The 19,764-nt window shown below is 45.3% G+C and overlaps 1 pseudogene; it reads right to left on the reverse strand.

The window, feature by feature from the left end:
- Positions 1-4,280: 4,280 nt before the first annotated feature.
- Positions 4,281-18,449, reverse strand: LOC123115212 (uncharacterized; annotated as a pseudogene).
- Positions 18,450-19,764: the final 1,315 nt, after the last annotated feature.

A 19,764-nucleotide genomic window follows, 5' to 3' on the forward strand; every position in this document is an offset into this window, starting at 1 on the left:
ACTTATATCTTTTGAGCGTGATCATTTTTGCTCTAGTGCTTCACTTATATCTTTTAGAGCATGGTGGTGGATTTGTTTTAAAGAAACTATTGATCTCTCATGCTTCACTTAAATTATTTTGAGAGTCGTTAATAGCATGGTAATTTGCTTAATGTTAATATACTTGGTATTCAAGATATGTGAAACTTTCTTTTGAGTGAATTGAATACTAAGATAAGTTTGATGCTTGATAATTGTTTTGAGATATGGAGGTGATAATATCAAAGTCGTGCTAGTTGAGTAATTATGAATTTGAGAAATGCTTGTGTTGAAGTTTGCAAGTCCCGTAGCATGAACGTATGGTTAAAGTTGTGTAACAAATTTGAAACATGAAGTGTACCTAGCTTGTGCATCCTTATGAGTGGCGGTCGGGGACGAGCGATGGTATTTTCCTACCAATCTATCCCCCGAGGAGCATGCGCGTAGTACTTGATTTTTGATGACTTCTAAATTTTTGCAATAAGTATATGGGTTCTTTTGACTAATGTTGAGTCCATGGATTATACGCACTCTCATCTTTTCGCCTTTGCTAGCCTCTTCGGTACCGTGCATTGCCCTTTCTCACCTTGAGAGTTGGTGCAAACTTCGCCGGTGCATCCAAACCCGTGATACGATACGCTCTATCACACATAAACCTCCTTATATCTTCCTCAAAACAGCCACCATACATACCTATTATGGCATTTCCATAGCCATTCCGAGATATATTGCCATGCAACTTCCACCATCATCATCATGACATACATTACTTTTGTCATATTGCCATTGCGTGATCATATAGTTGACATCGTATTTGTGGCAAGGCCACCATGCATTGTTGAGGGATTGTTATATGATCTAATTATGTTATCATTGTTGAGAGAACTCGCACTAGTGAAAGTATGAACCCTAGGCCTTGTTTCCAAGCATTGCAATACCGTTTTCGCTCACTTTTGCTACTAGTTACCTTACTGTTTTTATATTTTCAATTACAAAAACCTATATCTACTATCCATATTGCACTTGTATCACCATCTCTTCGCCGAACTAGTGCACCTATACAATTTACCACTGTATTGGGTGTGTTGGGGACACAAGTGACTCTTTGTTATTTGGTTGCAAGGTTGTTTGAGAGAGACCATCTTCATCCTATGCCTCCCATGGATTGATAAACCTTAGGTCATCCACTTGAGGGAAATTTTCTATTGTCCTACAAAACTTTGCGCTTGGAGGCCCAACACGAGTCTACATAAGAAGGTTGCGTATAGACATCAGTGCGGCGCGGGCCGGCCGCTCCTAAGGGTGCTCGGGGGTGGCGATGGCGGGCGCTGGAAGGCTGGGGCAGCGGCCCCAGGTCACGCTCGGGGTTAGCATGCGCCTCCCTCACGGAGGTGGTCCGGCGGCTGCCTGTGAGGCGGCGGATCCGGGGCCTTCGCGCCCGGATCTGGTGAGGAGGCGGGCTGTCGGCCTCCGGCGTCGGTCTGGCTGGCATGCGCCTCCCTCACGGAGGTGGCCTGGCGGCAGCCTATGAGGTGCGGATCCGGGGGCCTCGCGACCGGATTTGATGAGGAGGCGGGCCGTCGGCAGAGGCGTCGCAACGGCGTGAGGTTAAGGCAGCGGTGGTGCTGGCCTACGTGCAGGGTGGAGACGCGGGCTGGGCGCGGAGACCACACGAGGATGCGCGCGGCGGGGCGCGATGTGCAGCCATGAGTGCGGTGTGCTGGTCGCCGGTGCAGATCTGGCGGGCTCGGTGGCCCCGCGGGCAGGCCTGGACGCCACGGATCCAGCCTTGGCAGCACAAGATGGGCAGTTTTCTATGCCCTGTTCTGCTTCTCTGGAGTCCAGGGGGCCGGAAGGAGACGGCTGCTGGTAGGAGGTCCGTGGCTGGCGGTCCAGGAGGGGCACTGCCAACTGCTGGTGGTGCCCGGTTGCCGCTTGTTGGAGCAGGGTGGCTCCGCTGCGGTTGGATGCGGGGTGCAGGACCCGATCTGGTCTCTGCAGGCCCGTCGTCGAGGAGGTTTGCGGGTGGCCCTACATAGCATTGGCGTGCCCGTTGTGTGGGGGATGTGCGGTCCAATGGAGGTACGGGTCGACCTCGGCCTGTTGTGTGGGAGTGGCTGCACTGGATGAAAGCCTGGCCGGTGCTGACCGGCCGGCGGCGACGGCGCCTATGGGCGTCGCTATCCTCCTTGGAGGCGTCGTCAGGGATCTTCACAGTCTCTACTCCCAGATCAAGTCCTTCTGGTGAAAGCCCATATCCTGCTACAGGGTCAGGCGGTGTCGTCGTCTTCAACGTCGTTCCCCTCTTTAGGGCGCCGTCTTGAAGAATTTGATCCCTTTGGTGCTTCCTATGACTGGACATGCACGGTGGCTTCTGTAGCAATGATGACAGTGGTGAGCAACGTCGGAAGCATGGCTTTGGTCGTGGTAGTCGGCTCTTCTTCTCCGGCATGTCCATGGGAATGCCTCGACTGCCTGGTGTTGTGAAGTCGAAGCCGCGGTGGGGGGCCGCTGGTATACGACGACGCGTGTCAGGTGGCTCGTTCGGTGATCCCTCATGACGCCAACCTTGCCTCGTTTCTTTGTGGTTCATCTTCGGAGTCGGAACTGCGTTGTCTAATGTGGATTGTATGGAGTGTTCTGTTGCAACCATTAGGGCTGATGTTTTTCTTTTTCTTTTGATCTTCGAATCTCCTGGTCCTAGGACCTTCACCACCTTGTTGTTTCCGTAATGAATGCCAGCGAAGCTGGATCTTTCAAAAAAAAAGAAAAAACTTGGCTCAGAACACACGAGGCAATGTGTGGCCATGGCTGGAGCAAGATCCCACGGTGGCCGAAGAAATCCCACGGTGGTCTCTGGCTAGAAATTCAACTCCTTGTCTGCCTTAAAGATTTTTTTTTTCTATAATACCTTAAAGATTCTTAGGCATGTGGCAATGAGACTCGACTCCTTGCGATGAATTTAGTTTAATGTGTTGTTAAATTTTGTTGGTTGGAATCAGAAATTCCCGTTGCTGCTTGAATGATGCACCTGGAATCTCCATAACAATTCTGCTTTCTGTATCATCCCAGGAAAGCTCCGCATCTCACAAATCAGCCGATGTACCTGCGGACTGGTGGACTCGTGGTGCTCCCCGGCAGCTATATCAAAGCTATATACCTGGGGAGGCAAAATGTGGCGGCAAAATTCAAAGCAAGCGAACGCTTTGTACGGTTTATTTTCGACAAAGGACTTTTGGCTCAATATTATGAGAGTAACACAATAATTTGCTGCAAATTTGTCTTTTTTTTTTTTCCCGAACGACCAGTCTAAAAAAACGTGTGCGCCACCCAAACAAATTTTGACATATTGGGAACAAAATAAACGTTACTCTGAAAATAAATTATTAGATCCGAATAAATTTGTGCTGCATTCGAAGCGAATTTCAGTTTGCAATGGGAACAAAATTCTATTGTACCGTGTGTAATCTTGAAAGCGGAAGAGTGAGAAATAAATATAGCAATTCTGGAGTAATTCTTACGAGCAGTTAATTCTTGGGGGAAAAAGGGGGTTAGAATCAGCTAGTCTTACTAGATGAAATATACAAGATTCCTCTACAAACCTAGTGCCAGTTATAACTTTTATGGGTAATGGCAGCACTTTAACCATTTTCCTCGGCGACGAGGTTAACCCTCATTTTTGTATATACTTGGACAAAGATAAAGAAGACTTATGTGAATGAGTGGTAGACTAATAGTAGCACTGAGGCTAAACAATAAATATAGTGCACTGCTGCATTGCAGCGATAAAACCAACTCCTAGCAGGTTAAATATCATGCCTTGACAAGCCAGCCACCTAATCACAAGTCATGAACGAAAACACCTAGCACTAGCAGGTTACGAACCAAGTAAATATCATGCCTTGCCAAGCCAGCCACCTAATCACAAGTCATGGAACACAAACTCCTAGCAGGTTGATTATCATGTCACCACAATATTCATCATGATATACTACTTAGGTTCGCAAAACCAGCAGGTCCTCCATCAGCCAAGATCATCTATGAACCGTATTTCTAGCAGCGGTCGATGACAACATGCCACAGTGTGCTCTTGACGACTTTGAAGGTGCAGATGTCTCCTGCCTTGAGCTCGTTCTCCTTACAGAAGGCCTTCCAGCCTCTCGTAAGACACCTTCCACCTCCCAAGACTTGTTCCTCTCCACGGACTTGAGCGTGATCTTGCAACGCTCCAGGAATCCGAAGCGCGCTGGAAAATGCTGCAAGCCATTGCGATCGCACGGGTTATTTGTATCACAGTTCGTGGGTGTATGATGACAAATATTATGCACCGAGTTGATAATAAACTGGCATGTCAAGTAGTTTGATTGGTTGGTTGGTTCCCTTATTTCCAAAAGGTGCACTCTTATTTCTTACTCTCTTTTTCAAATAATGATTGTACTTACAAGATATCTTTTAAGCGCGAGTTCGTTGATCTCCTTCCTTAACCAAGCCTGCGACCCCATCGACCCAAGCTCACAGAGAGCCTTCTTTCGGTGTTGTGAAGTTGTGGATCCGTCTAGCATGCTTTTGACTTCGCTTTGTTTCCTTTTCCGGGTGCAAACATGTTCTTCCTCTTGGCTTTGTGCTCCAGGTGCTAAGAGGACAATGGTAGTAATCAATTTAATCTATTACCAAGACATATAGTTTTTCAGAAAAAGTTGAGGCTTGTTTCATACTTTTGCCATTGCTTTGTTTCCTTTTCTGAGTGGACACAGGTTCTTCTTCTTGGCTTGTGCTCCAGGTGCTAAGAGGACAATGGTAGTAATCAATTTAATATATTACCAAGATATAGTTGTTCAGAAAAGATGAGGCTTGTTTCATACTTTTGCCATTGCTTTGTTTCCATGTCCGAGTGGAAACATGCATGTTCTTCCTAGTTTTTCAGAAAAGTTGAAGCTTGTTTCATGCTGGAATTTTGTCTATTTTGGGCCAGCCCAATAGCAGTTTCAGAAATTTCTAATAAATTCTAGAGGTCCACGCAGCCCATTCGTGCAAGGCAAGAGGTGGAACTAAAGTTTAGTCCCACATTGCTAGTTTAGAGGGAGTTGGACCTCTTTATAAGGGAGGTTCTTTCCCCACATGTATGAGCATGAGAACAAGAGGGACATTCATGCGCGCTCCTCCTCCGCCGCCCGCCGCGCCGCTGGTTGCGGGAATGAGCCGATGTCTAAATTTTTGCCATGCACTATGGGTATACGGAAGCTGAAAAGATTTTTACGATAGTGGAGTTTGAATGCGAACGGTACAGCCCTTCGGCTGCTGGCTGTTCGCTTCATCTCCGTCTCTTCGTTTCGCCTCCCGTCGCTGCCCTCTCGCCTCCTTCTCTTGCGCCTATAAAAGGGAGGTCGCTCCTCTCAGAGAGACGCACCAGAACTACTTTCTCCTCTCGCCACCGGTTCTTGAACACTGCGCTGCTGCTATGATCTTCCTCATCCTGGCTTGCGGCGTGCACCGCAGGTCGGGACAGTAGGCCTTTGAAACCGCACCTCTTTGAGTCCTGTACGGGAGAAAGGTGATAAGGTTTTTGGGGAGCACTTTGCGTGACTACTGACTTCTTCGTCACGGATGCCCCAGACTCAGATGACTGCTTCCCCAATGACGACGTCGACAACCTCTTCGACGACATGGCCACCGAGGATGTCGACCCCAAGTCCAGTGCCTCTGCTTCTGCTTTGTCCCGTACGTGTTTTTGTTTTTCCTGTTAGAGGTCCTGTCACAGTTCCTTGTTCTAGTGTTTGCCCTAGACATGTTAGGCTCTACTTCATTTATGCATCTTGATCTACTGTCTGCTCTAGAGATGATCGGTTCTAGCTCCTATATGCAGATGTTATTTACCTTCTCTTTGTCAAATCGCATGGTTTGTTTTATCACTGCTATACTAGTCATGCTTTATCTAGTATTTCTGTTAATAAAATCATTCGGTAAATCTCTCATATTTCCAACATTTCGTACTTATGCCATTGCTTTGTGTCCTTCTCTGAGTGGAAACATGTTCTTCCTCTTGGCATTGTGCTGCAGGTGCTAAGAGGACAATGGTAGTGATCAATTAAATCTATTACCAAGATATATTTTTCAGAAAAAATTGTTTACTCACATTACTCGCTTTGCTGAGATGAGCTTATTTTTTTCCTCGGTGTGCTCATTATTCCCATTTTGGAAGGTCTCGAATGAGAAGTTCATGCACCCCTGATACTTGATCAACAGGACATCGGTTTCAGCAATTTTAATGTAGGCCAGAAACTTTAGCCATTCGGAACCAGTGAAGAAGACATTCGGGCCATCCTTCTTGAGCTCGATATGCCAGGATTTTAAAAAAGTGGCTATTGGTCTCGGTCTGTTCAGGTCTTCTTTCAAGATGTATCCTCGTTGCAGAAACTCGGGAGGAATAGGCTACGAGGACAGGTGAAACAGCATAATGGAGTGAATATATTCAACATCTTAAAGATGGTGCACTTAAGGACTTGGTTCTGAACATTTAAACAAGAAAAGTAAGCAAACCATCTTTTTCATGAAACTTCTGTGAAGTGGCACAATGAACTGTGGCTTACGAGCAAAGGCGTTCTCAATCTCAGCTGGGCTCAAAACTAAACATGAACAAGAGTGAATTAGCTATGAATTTTTAGGCCGAAAGTACGAGTAACTGTGAAAGTCCAAACACACCAGTGATTGTTAGGCCGAACTCTTTAATGACAAAGCTGGCGTTGAATGCCTTTAGAGTGAGCACGCCGCATCCTTCATGCACTAGTAGAAAACAGGGCTTTCGTTCGGGCTAGTTAAGCCCATTAGTCCCGGTTCAGTCACAAACCGGGACCCATGGGCCCATTGATCCCGGTTCGTGAGGCCAGGGGGTCTGCCGGGCCTCGTGGAGGCATTGGTCCTGGTTCGTCTGGCCCCTTTGGTCTCGGTTGTTGGGACGAACCGGGACCAATGGGCCTCGCTCCTGGCCCACCACCATTGGTCCCGGTTGGTGGCCTGAGCCGGGACCAAAGGGTGGTCTTTAGTACCTGGTCAAGCCACGAACCGGGACCAGTGAACTAGCCAGGGGAGAGGGCTTTTGTGTGTAAAACATTAAAAGCAAAAAGAATTTTCATAAAATAAATAAAAAAGCAAAAAAGAAAATAAAATAAATAAGTAGAAACAAAATAAAATAGATAAGTAGAAACAGAAAAAACTTTAATAAATAAGTACAAACAAAATAAATTTAATATAGTAAAATAAATAAACTATAATAAAATAAATAAAAATAGCAACAGTAAGTAGAAACAAAATAAAACAAATAAAGCAAAAAAGAAAGAATTTTCATAAAATAAATAAAAAAGCAAAAAAGAAAAGAAAATAAATAAGTAGAAACAAAATAAACTTTAAAAAAGTAAAAAAAATTATAAAACCTATAGTATTATTGAAACTAAAATTTATGCAACTAAAATTATCAACGTATTTTCTGTTCAAAACATTAAAAGAAAAAAGAATTTTCATAAAGAAATTTTTTGTTAGAAAACTTTAATAGCAAAAAGAATTATCATAAAGAATTTTTTGTTAGAAACTAAAATAACAAAATATGTTTTTGCATATAATGATAAAACACAGTAATATTAAATAGCAGGAAAAAGAATCACTCAAAAATCTAAGTTTATAGTAAAGTTATTCAAAAACTAGTGATTCACACAAATTTCAAAAAATTCAAATTTAAACTATTCAAATTGGAAAACAAATTGCACTAACAGAAAGTTTATAATTTTTATTACCTAAAAGAAAAAGGAACTAAAAAATAAAGCAAAAAACAAAATAAAATAAATAATGCAAAAACAGAAGAAAAAAACTGGGAAAAATTAAAAAAAATGCCACCTACTAGGCCACTACGACGTGAATACGACTATAAACCCTACGATGGGCCAAGATTCAGGCCCGCAGAAGGCCCAATAGGGCCAAGAGGCATAGCAGTGATAATTAGGCCCGTAAGCCTGCAATCGAGAGGAGCTCGAGAGGGGTGCGGCAGTGGGGCTTATAAACCACTCCGCGCCCCTCTCAACTAGCAAGGTGGGACTAAAGTTTTGGCCACAGGCAGCACGAGGTTTGGTCCTGGTTCGTGGCCCCAACCGGGACTAAAGGTGGGCATTGGTACCGGTTCATGGGACCAACCAGGACCAATGCCCCCCTTTAGTCCCAGTTGGTGCCACCAACCGGGACCAAAGACCTCTGCTTCCCGCCCTTTGGGCTGCTGAAAAGAGACCTTTGGTCCCGGTTGGTGGCACCAACCGGGACTAAAGGGTGGCATTGGTCCCGGTTGTTGTCACTAACCGGGATTAAAGGCTTTGGTATATAAGCAAACACTTGTGAAAATTTCACTTCTCATCTCGCAGTTGCCCCCCCCCCCCCCCGACAATGCCGACGACATCGACGCCGCCAGGCTGCCCCAACGCCGCCCGCCACCCCCGTCGTCGCCGTTGCCGTCGCCCGCGCCCTCGCCCGACGCCGTCGCCTCTCCGAGCAATGCCCCGACGCCCTAGCCGGCCCGCGGTCGCCCTCGTCGTCGCTGCCCGCTCCTCGTCGCCGCCGCCCCGGCCCATGCCCCTGCCCTGACGCGCCGCCCCTGCCCTGACGCCGCCCCACGCCCCTGGCCTGCCCCGACCACACGCCACCGCCATGTTCGGTCCGGCCGGTGCTACATCTTGAGCTTGCGTTGGTTTTCCTTGAAGAGAAAAGGGTGATGCAGCAATAGTAGCGTAAGTATTTCCCTCAGTTTTTGAGAACCAAGGTATCAATCCAGTAGGAGGCTCCTCAAAATTCCCACGCACCTACACAAACAGACAAAGAACTCGCAACCAACGCAATAAAGGGGTTGTCAATCCCTTCAGGGCCACTTGCGAAAGTGAGATCTAATAGAGATAGTATGAGAAGATAAATATATTTTTGGTATTTTATAATATAGATGCAAAAAGTAAAGATGCAAATTAAAGTAGATTGGAAGCAAATATGATAAGAGATAGACCCAGGGGTCATAGGTTTCACTAGTGGCTTCTCTCAAGATAGCATAAGTATTACGGTGGGTGAACAAATTACTGTCGAGCAATTGATAGAAAAGCGAATAATTATGAGATTATCTAGGCATGATCATGTATATAGGCCTCACGTCCGTGACAAGTAGACCGACTCCTGCCTGCATCTACTACTATTACTCCACACATCGACCGACTCCTGCCTGCATCTAGAGTATTATGTTCATAAGAACAAAGTAACGCTTTAAGCAAGATGACATGATGTAGAGGGATAAACTCATGCAATATGATATAAACCCCATCTTTTTATCCTTGATGGCAACAATACAATACGTGCCTTGCAACTCTTTATGTCACTGGGTAAGGACACCACAAGATTGAACCCAAAGCTAAGCACTTCTCCCATGGCAAGAAAGATCAATCTAGTAGGCCAAACCAAACTGATAATTCGAAGAGATTTGCAAAGATAACTCAATCATACATAAAAGAATTCAGAGAAGATTCAAATATTATTCATAGATAAACTTGATCATAAACCCACAATTCATCGGATCTCGACAAACACACCGCAAAAAGAGTTTACATCGAATAGATCTCCACGAGAGAGGGGGAGAACATTGTATTGAGATCCAAAAAGAGAGAAGAAGCCATCTAGCTAATAACTATGGACCCGAAGGTCTGTGGTAAACTACTCACAACTCAACGGAGGGGCTATGATGTTGATGTAGAAGCCCTCCGTGGTCGATTCCCCCTCCGGCGGAGCGCCGGCGAAGGCTCCAAGATGGGATCTCGCGGATACAGAAGGTTACGGCGGTGGAAATTGTGTTCCGTTGGCTCCATGGATGTTTTCGGGGTACGTAGGCTTATATAGGAGGAAGAAGTACGTCGGTGGCCGCCCGAGGGGCCCACGAGACAGGGGGCGCGCCCTATAGGGTGGGCGCCCTACCCTCTCGTGGCCGCCTCGGCTGCGTCTTGACTTGCACTCCAAGTCCTCTGAATCACGTTCGTTCCAAAAATCATGCTCCCGAAGGTTTCATTCCGTTTGGACTCCGTTTGGTATTCCTTTTCTTCAAAATACTGAAATAGGCAAAAAAAACAGCAATACAGGCTGGGCCTCCGGTGAGTAGGTTAGTCCCAAAAATGATATAAATGTGTAAAATAAAGCCGATAAACATCCAAAAGGGGTAATATAATAGCATGGAACAATCAAAAATTATAGATACGTTGGAGACGTATCAGCCGGCTTCCTCTCTGGGTTTTTTTTCAGATTTTTTGTTAATATATATGACAATTTGTTTTTTGCATTTTTATAAAAATGTATATATATGTATGTATGTTCTCTGTCTATACATGTTCGTATATGCAAAAGTTAGATTTTTAGAAAAGTTTTATCTATGTATGTTCTCTGATTTAGCGCATTTTAGGTTAGTTTCATTTTTAGAAAAGTTTTATATATTTAGGAAGAAGGAAGAGAAGGAAGAAGGAAGAAGAAGAAAAAGTTTCATATATGGAAAATTTACATTTTTAGAAGAAAATTGTATATCTAGCTAGGAAGAAGGAAGAAGGAAGAACAAGAAGAAAAACTTTTATATATGCAAAAGTTACATTTTAGAAAAGTTTTATCTAGGAAGAAGGAAGAAGGAAGAAGAAGAAAAAGAAGGAGAAGAAAAAGGAAAATAATAAGAAGAGGAAGAAGGAGAAGAAGACGGAGAAGAAGAGGAGAGGAAGAAGAGGATAAAAAAATAAGAATAGGAAAAAAAGAGGAGAAGAAAAAAGGAATAGAAGAGAAAAAGAAAAAATAGAGTAATTTCTATTTATTTTCTTCACCTCTATTCCTTTCTTCTTCTCCACTTTTTTTTCTTTATCGGGTATGTCGTTGTCGATATACCACCTTCCCAATAACTTTGACATGAGGGGGGGGTCAATATACCCCCTCCCCAATAACTTCGACATGAGGAGGAATAGGGGTCGAGGGGTCGAGGGTTAGAGGGTCGTCGAGGGTTCGAGGGTTCGAGGGTTCGAGGGTTCTAGGGTTCTAGGGTCGAGGGTTCTAGGAAAATGCAAAATTTAGAAGTTTAAATGTTCATAGAATTTTTTTGGTGATATTATTGTCGAATATACAAATGTTTGTATGTTCCTATGTAAAGAATATGTCATTTTTTCTAGTAGATGATGATGATGATATATGAAAACTTGGTGAATTTTTTCTGTTGTAATTTTGTTCGATGAATGTTTTCTGTTGAAACTCGTATTAAGTTTGTTCGATGAATGTTTCATGGGAGAGAGGGAGTAAAAACTCATCAGACATGAGGGGGGAGGAGTCACCCTCCGGTTCCTAACTCTCTCGGGAATTCAACATATATTCAACATGAGGCGGGGGGGGGGGCGATACCCCCTCCCCGATAACTTCGATATGAGGGGGGGTCGATATACCCCCTCCCCGATAACATTTTTTTCCATGTATGTATGTCGTCGTTGTCAATATACCCTCTCCTTTACCAAGTTAAAAGAGCGTTGTCGTCGAGGCCACCCCGAACCCTTTAAGCGTTGCCGAGGCCACCCCAAACCCTAGAGAAGCGTCGAGGCCATTAATTAATATAATTCCTTGTTGTGAATAGCTATAGCTAGGTCTACGTTTGCCACTAATATATCCATCTGTCATGTTTGTATAATAATTGCCATGTTGTAATATTTGTAGAAACTATGGAGCACGGCCGAGACGGGGAAGTAGAACGGGTGTTGGGGGACATAATTGCAGCTGGAGCTGATGTCATGTCGTATCTCAACGAAACCAATGGTCTGGAAGGAGAGGGTGAAGAAGTAGGCTACGGTTAGAACAACGGAGGAGTAAGGACATGATTATGATGGCTCCGGTGATCGAATGCCGGTGCAAGAAGGAGGCCGTGATGACGACTCCGGTGACCGAACAGAGTCCGACCAGGTATATATATTAATTAGGCCTGTGCTGACTAGCTAATTGATGCATTCATTGTTTTGGTATCTACACATATTAACTCTCGTCTTTCTTCTTATTTCTAGCCCTTCGGATCGAGCACAACTTTGGTAAAGAGACAAGGCCCGAAGAAAAGTTGCGCTCAGAAGAAAGGTTCACGATCACAGCAATCGCGCGCGATGGCCAATAGATTGAACCCCTCCGGACCAAGGAGGCATTTACTGCTCAGTGCGGGGTTCTTGTTAGGGACATGATCCCGATCAGCATCGAGCTATGGAATCAGCCTAAGGATGAAGAGCTTCAAGTTTCTTTTGTCGAAGATAGACAGAAAGATGATCTTTGGAAAGCGCTGAAGGTAAATTTCACCCCACTGGAAGAGGAGGATCCGTAGAATCCAGTTATGGAGCCAATGATCAAGTCGTTTGCATTCAAGAAGATGGCAGATCTATTTAGGAGGTGGAAGAATGAGCTGAAAGCAAAGTTTGTCGATAAAAAAAAGACACCAGAATTCGTCGGCCGATTTGAGAAGCTCAGAGATCAATGGGACGCATTTGTGGACAACAATACATCGGAGAGGAGTAAGAAGATGTCAGCGATAAACAAGATAAATGCTGCGAAGAAGGAGCATCACCATCGCACAGTGTCAGGTAGCTACCTCAAAGCCCGACCGTTGTGGGCCAAGGCTGAGAACGACCTGCTTGATAAAGGGGTCGAACCAGAGACATTGAACTGGCCAGACCGTTGCCGGACTTGGTTCTTCGGGGTTGGCGGAACCTTGGACCCTGTAATAGGGAAGTGCATTTGGACGAGGGAGCAACTGTGAATACCCCTCATGAAGCTTCAACACTATATTAACGCAGCGCAGGAAGTGACGTTCATTCCAGACAGAGAGAAGGACGAGCTCATAATGGCCCTCGGGAATCCTGAGCACCCTGGACGGACACGAGGCACGCCAGACTTCGTTCCGTGGAAGCCTGAGTTTCCGGACACAGGCGGTTACAAATGCCAAGAGAGGATGAGGAAGGTGGAGCAGAGCGAACTGCAGGAGCTGCACACAAGGGTACAAAAGCTAGAGGAACGAGATGCAGTTTGAAGCAAGCGACCTGCCGAAGCTACCCCGACATCTCAGCGGAGAAGCAGCGTGGCTTCCACCGAGCTACTTTAGGTGGAGCCTGTCTTCATGGCTCCTGCTAGCTACCCCGTGGATGCTATCACATTGTCTCAACATTGCCACCTTATGACGCAATGGCAGAAGTACAAAGTCAAGGCGGCTGTCGGTTCTGTTTGACCTCCTAAACCAGGCGCAACTTTTCACTGCCGTCCAATTCCAAAAGGATATGCTAGGGTGACGGTGGAAGAAATAACGAAGGGATTTGAGGAGCTCTTGCTTGACCACCCTACCGGTGAAGGGGAGACTCGGCTAGGTTCTGCTTTGAATACTCCATGCCTATGGCGGAAGGAGCTCATCAACCTTCCGAACTGGACGCCTTCGCCTCCTCCTCCGCCTGCTCCTCCGGCGAGTGATCAGGGCACTCCGCCTCCTTCTCCACCTGCGCCGGCGCGCCCGACCAGCCAGCCTCCTCCATCTCCGCCTTGTCAGCAAGGGCGGAAGAGACCTGCCGCCACTCCAGCTGCTCCGACGCGTCGCAATCCTTCTCCTCCGCCTCATAAGCAACTAAAGAAGAAAGCCGCAGTCGCTCGGCCTGCTCCGGCGTCTAGCAGTACAGGCGGGAGGCAATACATATTCGGTCCATCTCTCAAGACTCCAGAGGAGTTACCATACGAGATGACTGTCGGTGTCAAAACCGGCGGATCTTGGGTAGGGGGTCCCGAACTGTGCGTCTAGGCGGATGGTAACAGGAGACAAGGGACACGATGTTTTTACCCAGGTTCGGGCCCTCTCGGTGGAGGTAAAACCCTACTCCTGCTTGATTAATATTGATGGTATGGGTATTACAAGAGTTGATCTACCACGAGATCAGAGAGGCTAAACCCTAGAAGCTAGCCTATGGTATGATTGTTGTTCGTCCTACGGACTAAAACTCTCCGGTTTATATAGACACCGGAGAGGGCTAGGGTTACACAGAGTCAGTTACAATGGGAGGAGATCTTCAATCGTATCGCCAAGCTTGCCTTCCACGCCAAGGAAAGTCCCTATCCGGACACGGGACGGAGTCTTCAATCTTGTATCTTCATAGTCCGGGAGTCCGGCCAAAGGTCATAGTCCGGCCAGCCGGACACCCCCTAATCCAGGACTCCCTCAATGACCGAGAAGGAAAACGAGGAGATCTGTCAAGCCTAAGTGAAGGACTACTTCGCAATGCAAAGAGCTAAGGGACATCCACCTTCGGAGGAGAAGATAGATCCGGTGAAAGCAAAGCGCACTTTGGATGCCCTGCAGCGACCACCACCGCCTCCGCCGCAAACCAACTATGAGTGCATTACTGAAAAGACATATAAGGAAGCGAAGTGGTCGGGAAGTACTTGAAGTGACAAAAGGTTACAAGAACGAAGAACTGGGAAAAAAATTCCCCAGCTCGACGAACAAGCAAACCAATCGTGCCCCCCGCTCAAGGTGTCTAGCGATATCGTCGCTAATCATCCGGGGATCTTGCCCGGTACCAATCCTGGAGATTACGACGATGCACATTTTGATATAATGGAGGTGGACGAATTCAAATACGAGTACGGGAAGCCTCTCGTCAAAGATAGAACTACTCTAACAATGATGATGCGAAGATTCCATGATTGGTACATGGAAACCTGCAGAAAGCAGTCAGCTGGGAAGAAAATCGATACTTTGACGCTGAAAGTTAAAGAGGATCAACACGACCTCTTTGGAATTAAGGAGTTGTCTGTTCCATTTGAGGAGTTCTTCCAGTTTTTTAATCTAAAGGCCCTCGACAAATTAACGGTCACTTGCTATTGTCTGTAAGTACTACTTCTGTCATTAAGTCCCTATATATAGCTCAACTCTTTTATTGCATGTATATATAATTATCCTCACTATATTATGCAGATTGAAGATCGTCGAATGCAGAAAAGCTGAAATGTATGATATTGGGTTCATTAACACAAATCTCATAGATGAATTTACGGTTAAATTTCATGCCGAAGAAACCGAGGAGAACTTGCTACGATCATTGGTAATAAATCAAAAAAAGATACAATACTCTTTCCTTACAACTTCAAGTGAGTGTTACTGTCTTGTGCATATTCGGTTTCCCTTAATTATTACTCGAGGTTATAGTAATTAATGCAATTGATGAGTTATATGCATGCATGCGCAGTTTTCACTATATTCTCCTAGAGATTAAGCTTGAGCAGGGACTAGTAAGCGTCTTAGACTCGAGACGAAAAAATCGCGAGGAATATGCGGACATGTCTAAAATGCTCGAGAAGTAAATTGACGTGATGCACAACCAAAGTGGGGGTCGTCACGGAAGTAAATATCAGAATTTTAGATGGACAACAGAACAGTAGTAACAGTGGTGTCGTTCTTACAAGATATTTGGAATCAGGCAATTTCACACACTGCTGGATCTTGATTGTCTTAGCACAGTTACTTGACAATCCCATTGCTTTAACAGATCCAAGAAAGAAGTTCCACCACGTGCAAGCAGTGAATAACATTTAAATGTGCACCAGAATGACAGAGAAATGCATCAATCAAATCAACTTGGGGACCGAAGCATCAAGTGTAAAAGAACGTTAAACAGTTTTTTCAGTCTTTTATGTACCGAAGAAAAGAGTCGGTAACTGCAAAGGCCCGCTTATTAGCTTGCATTATCTTCTGATACAGTGACTCTGTTCCAAAGCAACACTATGCAGAATAGGTGATCTTCTATAGTAGTACAAATGTATGGAGGCTAGTACAACTAACAATCAGTACTCTGTTATGGGCGTGTGAAAAAAAGGGGGCAGACTATTCTGAAGAGAAAATGAATAGCATATGCAACGAAATTTCAGAGATGGATCCACAGCATGAAAATTAGACGGCTAGGCCGAATTAGGTGGCGTTGGAACCCGATCCTAATTCTCTTCCATATGGAAGATGCACAATTAGTGGTACTCAAAGCCATAGACAGTGAAGGCAGGCTTGTTGGATCCCCATATGTGTCCTTGTCTTTCGACCCTTGAGCGAAGAAAAGGGGAGCACCACATCCGGGGCCGCCGCCCCGACGTAAAGTCAAACCGCCCCCTCTGGGTCGCATCGACCAGGCCGACGACCTCGCTACCCACGTAGCACCAAGTCGCCACCAAAACAATGCACAACTGCGACTCTGCCCCATAGAGCCACCGTTGCATCGCTATCCAAGGCCGCCACCTCGGCGTAAATCCACCGTCCGGAGCCGCCGCCCCGGACTCCATCACCCCGACGACGACGCAACTCTGCACCACTGCCATGAGACCACCACCTCCACAAAGGTCATCAATATTGATTCTTGTTAGTTTGGTCCAAACTGAAACTATTTGTGATGCTCTTCTGTCATGTGAGTGCAATTTCGTGCATACAAAGTAGCCCTCCATCGGAGTCTGATTCTTTCTAGGATTTAGAACCATGTGGGATTAATTACCCACTAAAATCACAAGGATACATCAGCAGCACACTAGATAGTATTACTAAGCTACTAGTGCATCACGACTCACTTTGGGTAGCTTCCACAAACTGCTCGATGGATTACAAACAGCTAGCAGTTTTAATTATTGCAGTTAACTTACTTAAGTAGAAACCCCAGTGTTCTACTCTGCTACTAGCACACATGGTGGTTAGAATTTCCTGTACAACAGAGTAAAAAGGCCACAATCCCAATAAAGGCCCTTGTTATTTTTCCTTGTCTCCATGATTGAGATTCCATTGTTGAGCAACCTGATCGATTGCAAACAACTGGTAGTTTTAATTTACCGCCGTTAACTTAAGGAGTAACCTGATCGATTGCAAACAGCTGGTAGCACACATGCATGGTGGTTAGCAGGAACTTCCTGTAGGACAGAGTAAAAATGCCACATTCACAGTAAAAGCCCAGGTTATTATTCCTTGTCTTCATGATTGAGATTCCTGTATGCTGTCTCCACTTACCAAGGGACCCATGGGTACCAGTGTGAGGTGTTATTTTTTTTTTCTGGAGTGGAGAACAGTAAATTAAGGACAAGTACTTTACTTGGTTCACACCCTGCTTCTCCATCTGTCCAACTGCTTTCCTGTCTTAGTTTGCATGTCAAGGAAAAATGCTGCTGCTAGAGGAGTACTCCTTCCGTCCTGTTTTCTCTCTCTCTCTCTTTCCAATAGAAACAAGCAGTAAAATGCGCACGTTCATGTCACGTGTCTTCTAATTTCCAATCAAATTCTGCAAAATAGCTCAATCAGTGTAGTGCGGTGCATGATGGAGTGGAGTAACAAATAAACAGATATATTACAGCAAGGGAAGGTTGGAAACAACTAGTACCCAGTGATGGAATTGTCAGTGCTCACTTTAAACTCCCCTATTTCAAATAGACACATGCTTACTGTTGGAAGCGATCTTGCATCACTAGATATTGTTACTTGAGTTTGTATGTGGTTCATATCCTTGGGAGCCTCATTTCATTTGGCCATGGAAAGAGTGTTGGCCAAAGGTGTGGTTTAGGCAGTCTTCGTCCCATGTGATATGTTCAAATCTTGGGCAATCACTATTATGAAAGATATGTTATTAACTACTCCCTCCGTTTTAAAATATTTGTCTTTCTAGAGATTTCAACAAGTGAGTACATATGAAGCAAAATAAGTGAATCTATACTTTAAAATATGTCTATATACATTCGTATGTGGTAGTCCATTTGAAATCTTTAAAAAGACAAACATTTAGGAATGGAGGGAGTATTATAGTGGAGGTAAGCAAGGGAGGGTATGTGCAATACTGAAGTTATGAAACGACATCAAAATACACGATTGAAAAATAAGCTATCCTCCACTGCCTCTTGGCAACATCATTACATGTCAGTGAACTAGCCTTCGCTAATTAATTATTATTCATTTTTCTCTTTCCACCACCGTTGAACTGCCCGCTCCTAGGTATACTTTGGATCTTAACGTCCCATTTCTCGTTTGGTTGGAGCGAGTGAACAAGACATGATGATTCACGAGGGAGGGTGGGAGGGTGGCTACCAGTTTGAGGTGTATGTTTTCTTCCTGTTGTGGAAATATCAGCACATTTTTTAATAGACTAATTCACGAGTAAATGAGAAGCATGGTAAATACGGTATGCAACTCATACCGATACCTAAGCATATGAGCATGTACAGTATATAGAAACAAAACATCTATGAATATAGCATATACGGCTAGCACATGTACGAGGGATGAACGGATCATACCCTCCGGTTGGCCAGGCCAACGCGGCGGCGGTAGGAGCAACCTCAGCGTCGTCCATGACCTTTTTCTTGGCGGCGGCGTCTTCGACCATGGTGTCGATGTAGGGGAAGTAGTGAAAGCAGAGGAGAACGGAGACGGATCGGGAGCAGCCGCATTGAGACACTTCCTAAAAACCTTATTCCCGTTCTCCTGGGCAAGATCTCGAACGACAGGGTTCCGGAGGCACCTACTCTCTCGACCAACCATGCACAGGATCGTCGCGACGGGATCGTCAGAAGCAGCACAGAGAGAGGAACGGTAGATGACGGCTAGGGTTGTGCAGGAGGGACTGAGTGAGTTAGGGTTCACTACATAGACCAGCACCTCTTTATATATGTCGTCGGGTATATGGGCCTGGGCTGCGAATAGCTCACGGTCCAACGTCTCGGACAGTGGCACTTTCGTAAGCGACTCGTTAATTAATCCACAATTATTAACCATTCTTGACTGGAAAAATAAGGCTCGGCTCGGCTCATTCCCGCAACCCGCAGCGCGCGCGTCGTGACAGGGCGAAGCGTGGCGAGGCGGCGGCGAAGGAAGAGGAGTGCGCGTGTACAACTCCTCTTCCGAAGCGCCCAATGGCATGTGGTAGAGCAGCCCTTATAAAGGGGTCTCACTCTTCTTACTCTAGCAGTATGATACTAAACTTCCCACCACTTGACATGCACATAAATGGGCCTTAGAGATTAACCAAGGATTATTGTCTTATATGGGCCTAAGCTCATCTATAATCCAATATTGTGTTATATGGGCCTAAGCCCACTATAATCCAATAACCCCCCCACCAAATCTCGAGGCACATAATTTTGTCAGCTATTCCAGACAATATTTGATATACCAGAATTTCTAGTGAAGAATTATAAGTTGAACTTCCACCAAGAGCAACAGGATTAGACTTCTTCACAACTGAACAATGGACTATGTCTTGAATTATCAGTTTAGCGTGCAGAAGTTTTGCCTATTGTCAGCTGATACGTGTCTGCTAAAGGCTAAACCCCACTGGAGCTTATTAGCCATACTCCTTACCTTCTCATGAGCTTTCTAGAGATTACCCAATCTCATGGACTGTGACCAGCAGTCGGTCTCACATAGGTGTGTTCCTCCAAAGAATGCTTTGTAGGCTAGCATCTTACTTACACAAGCTTTGGAACACATTAAGACAAAAGTCAGTGTGCCTTTCAAATTATGAGAGTATTGCATCTCCAATGGAGTGGGTTAGTAAGGATACTCTCCTCAGTTGACCGCTATATTATTTTCCTAGGTCCTAATTCACGGGATCTCCGATCACATAGATTATGTTAACCACATGGAAATTTATGTGGGTCTCATGCCCATCTCCCTCGATGCATTTTCTATCACAATCCGTG

The sequence above is a fragment of the Triticum aestivum genome, chromosome 5B (genome assembly GCF_018294505.1).
Source record: "Triticum aestivum cultivar Chinese Spring chromosome 5B, IWGSC CS RefSeq v2.1, whole genome shotgun sequence".
Classification (NCBI taxonomy): Eukaryota; Viridiplantae; Streptophyta; class Magnoliopsida; order Poales; family Poaceae; genus Triticum; species Triticum aestivum.